The sequence below is a fragment of the Mastomys coucha genome, unplaced genomic scaffold, assembly GCF_008632895.1.
Source record: "Mastomys coucha isolate ucsf_1 unplaced genomic scaffold, UCSF_Mcou_1 pScaffold22, whole genome shotgun sequence".
Classification (NCBI taxonomy): Eukaryota; Metazoa; Chordata; class Mammalia; order Rodentia; family Muridae; genus Mastomys; species Mastomys coucha.
In genome coordinates, this window is record NW_022196905.1 from 14,520,620 (window position 1) to 14,525,797 (window position 5,178).

Consider the following 5,178-nt stretch of genomic DNA (forward strand, 5'->3'; position numbering starts at 1 on the left):
GGTGTTTTTTATTGGCAGTTAAAGAAAGAAGTAACTGTGGAGGTTTGGGTGGGAAGATGTGCTGCATTAAAGAGACAGAGAAATAAACTGGGGTCCCAGTGACCGAAAGGGAAATGGGGGCACTGCAGAGAGGCAGTCAGGAGGTCTGCAGGGAGCATAGATTTTAAGTTAGCTGCAATAAGAAGCTGTGAGAGAAGCTAAAGTGAAGGACTCCAGATTTGGCAGGATATTAAAAGTTTACACCTGGACCTGGAAGAGATGAGCATGGTAGAGTGGTACAGGAACAGAGAGAAACTAGGAAGGAGGATGAAGCCAGGGAGAAGGTACAGGAGCTGACTGGTTAGGACTTTTGGGTGACCATCAGCTGGATGAAAAGGGAAAGGAAACAAGAAGAATCATAGATGACATTGGACAGAGTATATTTGCTTTCCTTTTATATGTGAGAGGATCAGCTTATAAGAAAAAAGTTGGTTTTGTTTTGTTTTTCACACTTTTGGTCTACAATAACTTGGCATCAGGCCTGAGATAAGACAATGCATCATTCAACAAGTACGTTTATGGAGAAAAGTGGATCATGTTATGGCCAGGACTCAACCAGAGACAAAGGAAGAGAACAGGGTCCCACAATCCTTTTCAAGTAAGTGGCCTTACTTCCTTCTTCTAGACCCCACCTCTTAACAGTTCACCAATCTTCCTGTGGCATGAATATTTGGGAGCATGGGCCTAGCAGGGATGCTCAAAATCCATATTAGCTGAGGGAGTATAGGTATTTTAATGACTAGTGTATACAACCACATGGTGCCAAGTCCAGGTGACTGAGATATGTAAGGGACTGCAACATGAAGATTAGCACAGTATCATGTAAATGGGAAGCCCTAGAGACCAGAGTTTAAGAAAGGCAAGTGATTCTGAGATAGCCTTGGGAAGTTCTTATTTTCCAATTTATCACAGGATGTAGACATATGGAAGTTCCCTTTGGAAAGGTTTAGCAAACTACTGTTGCCAAAAGTAATGGGCAGAATGTAATTTTCAATCCAGATTCAGAAAGAAGGACAGAAAACATGAGCAAACCTTGTGAGGAGCATGCTCACATCCCTTTATAAACATTCAGGACCAAAGCCTTGAGCTCACTTGGAGGATTGCCACTGGAATTTATCTTAGAAGCAGAGAATTAGTCACAGGATTGCAGGTAACCACAAAAGAGAGGAGGGACACAAACTAATCGCATAATGAAGCCTTGAGTGCCGGCACTTGCACAGAGCATCTGTTAATCTTACAAACAATCCCGTGAGAAAGATGCGGCTTCCTTCATCTTTTAGAAAAGCAAACTAGAGCTCAGAACCACTTGTGAACAAGCTCAACGAATTATGCACAATATTCAGGGCAGGCTGAGTCTCTATTCTGGAGTACCATAATTGCAAACCACAAGTCCCTCTCCCACAGACCAGAGATTCCAACAGTAATACGTACCATCAGTTCCATCTTCTGGCCCTGGCTGCTGAGCATCTGTCAGTGCGGGGATCACATCAAAACTGGATGTTAGACCCATAGTCCAAATGTCCTTTTCTGGGTTTTTCTCTTGTCATGTTCCATCAGAATGGCTTTGCTGGACTCTGTACTGACTTCTTTCAATCCCTACAACGGTGTTTAGGATATGAGCTCTGGCTCTCTATGTGGCACAGTTCAGAGAATACCCTGAGGAAAGAGGAAATACCTCTTCTCTTGACTTTGTCTGTTGTTACTACTGATGTCTTCCTATGATCACCTATATGTGGAGTCAGAGACCATAGTTATCTCCAGTTAAGTTAACTGAGATAGAAACGTCTTTGCCATTACTGAGAAGTAATGTTTTAAAGAAAATGATTCTGAATCAAAAAGATAGTTTTGGAAATGGATCCATTTTTTTCTTCCTCTGTAGCGTTAAGTGAATGAATGTTCCTTGGTGCCCCATAACAACCCGACTATGTCTCCTTTCATAGATGACCAAATTGTTAGAGTGCCCAGACTTAGAGAAAGTTCCTCCATCTTTCCCACAGAAGTATATAGGAGATCCATTTTCCTGCACTGCTCTCTATTTATGACTATCTGAAACATAAAATCAGGAACTCTAGAGGAATTCAAGCACTCTTTAAAAAATCCGGGTGCTATTTCACAGTGTACTTACACCTAGTTTACAACATCCAGTAGACAGGAGTGTACATAGAAGTAAATATTGTACTGAGAGCAAACTACCGCACTTTTGAACTATATTAGTGGAAGCTGAAAAGAGAAAGTTCTTAATATGCTCTTGAGATGTTTAAAAGATAGTTATTGATTGGAGATAGCAATTTCGATACTAGAAATGGCTCAAAGCTACTTGGAAAAGAGCATGGAGGGGAATCAGTCCAGGGACTCACCTTCAACCACTGGGAGGGTTTGGATACAGCCACAGCATTTGTGTATATTTTCCTGATGTAACATTGCCACCTTGTGTCTATTCCAGATATTTCATATAAAATATGCATCACCATGGTTCTTTTAATGTTTAATAATTGTTCTCTAATGCAGGTTTTAATTTTTGTTTCAAGATTCAAACTAAATAACACAAGTACATGTATGTAATTTTATACATTCCACTTCCTTGTTTCTGTTTGCTAAATTATACAAAAAGATGAGTTTATGATATTTTCATACATGTATGTAGTCTATGTCAATCAATAGGCTATTGTAAATAACTGTATTATAGTATGATGTGATGCCAAGTTTTCTATTAACTTTATATTAAGGCTAGAATCCTTAGAGAGGAAGAAACCTCAACTGAGAAAATGGCTCTGCCTGTAGGAGATTTTCTTAATTAGTCACTGATAGGGCAAGGCCCAGCTTATTGTGGATGGTGCCACCCTTGGACTGGTGGTCACAGGTTTTATAAGAACAGCTATGCAAGCCATTGGGAACAGTAAGCAGCACTCTCCCATGGCCTCTGCATTAACTCTGCCTCCAGGAGCTCCTGCCCTGCTTGAGTTCCTGTCCTAACTTCTTCCACCTATGGAAGGTGGTATGAAAATGAAAGCCACATAAACTCTTTCCTCCCCAGTTTGCTTTTCATCATGGTGTTTCATCACAGAAATACTAACTTCACTAAGACATATAATAATCAAAACTACAATGTTATACATTGCATAGTAACCCAATCACTAGTTATAAAAGTTACATGTTCACAGGGTTACAGCAAGTGTCTGCCTCACAACCAGCAATATAAGACTGAATGCTACACATCTCTGTTCAACTGCCTGACCCTCTGTACATCTCCTGCCCCATCTCCTCCCAAACCTGATCCTGCCCCTCTTATTCCCTCCCCCTTCTTTCTCTTTCCCTGATCCCTCCTTCCCTCTACTTCTTTGATTATTTTGTTCCTCCTTCTAAGAAGGACTAAAGTATCCACACTTTGGTTTTCCTTCTTCTTGAGTTTCATATGGTCTGTGAGTTATATCATGGCTATTCCAAGCTTTTTGCCTAATATCCACTTATAAGTGAGTACATACCATGTGTGTTTTGTGATCCTCAGGTTTACTACACTGAGGATATTTTCTGGTTCCATCCCTTTGCCTAAGAATATCATGAAATCATTGGTTTTAATAGCTGAATAGTACTCCAATGTATAAATGTACCAAATTTTCTGTATCCATTCCTCTGTTGAGGGACATCTGGGTTGTTCCAAGCTTATGGCTATTATAAATAAGGGTGCTATGAACATAGTGGGAACATGTGTCCTTGTTATATGTTGCAGCATCTTTTGGGCTTATACCCAGGGGTGGTATAGCTGGATCCTTAAGTAGTACCATGTCCAGTTTTCTGAGGAACAACCAGCCTGATTTCCAGAGTGGTTGTACCAGCTTGCAATCTCACCAGCAATTGAGGAGTGTTCCTCTTTCTCCACATCCTAGCCAGCATCTGCTGTCACCTGAGTTTTTGATCTTAGCCATTCTGACTGGTGTGAGGTGGAATCTCAGGTTTGTTTTGATTTGCATTTCCCTGATGACCAAGGGTGTTGAACATTTCTTTTTCTTTTTTTTTTTTTTTTTCTTTTTGGTTTTTCGAGACAGGGTTTCTCTGTATAGCCCTGGCTGTCCTGGAACTCACTCTGTAAACCAGGCTGGCCTCGAACTCAGAAATCCACCTGCCTCTGCCTCCCAAGTGCTGGGATTAGGTGTTGAACATTTCTTTAGGTGCTTCTTGGCCATTTGATATTCCACAATTGAGAAATCTTTGTTTAGCTCTGTACCCCATTTTTAATAGGATTATTTGGTTCTTTGGAGTCTAACTTCTTGAGTTCTTTGGATATTATCCCTCTCCCAGATGTAGGGGTTGGTAAAGATCTTTTCCCAATCTGTTGGTTGCTGTTTTGTCCTGATGATAGTGTCCTTTGTCTTAACAGAAGCTTTGCAGTTTTATGAGATCCCGTTTGTCTGTGGTTGATCTTAGAGCCTGGGCCATTGGTGTTGTGTTCAGGAAATTGGATGAGGAACTGGGGGTAGCCACCAGAAAGTCCCAGATGCCAGAAAAGCAAGAGGCTCTCAAAACCCAACAGGGATGACATTATCTTAAATACCCAACTAAAGGGAGAGAGAACCTGTAGAGACAGGGTTAGGCACAGCAGCCCCTGGTTGAAGGATGTGGCCACCAACCCATTGCAAAACTATTAACCCAGAATTGCTCCTATCTAAAGGAAATACAGGGACAAAGAGTGGAGCAGAGACTGAAAGTAAGGCCATCCAGAGATTGCTCCACCTGGGAATTCATCCCATATACAGTCACCAAACCCAGACACTATTGCTGATGCCAAGAAGTGCTTGCTGACAGGAGCCTGATACAGCTTTCTCCTGAGAGGTTCTGCCAGAACCTGACCAACTCAGATGCAGATGCTTTGCAACCATCAGACAGAGCATGGGGATCCCAATGGAGGAGTTAGGGGAAGGACTGAAGGAGCCGAAGGGGTTTGCAACCCCATAGGAAGGACAATATCAACCAACCAGAACCCACAGAGCTCCCAAGGACTAAACCACCAACCGAAGAGTAGACATGGAGGGACCCATGGCTCCAGCTGCATATGTAGCAGAGGATGGCCTAATCTGCCATCATTGGGAGGGAGGCCCTTGGTCCTGTGAAAGCTTGATGCCCCAGTGTAGGGGAGTGCTGGGG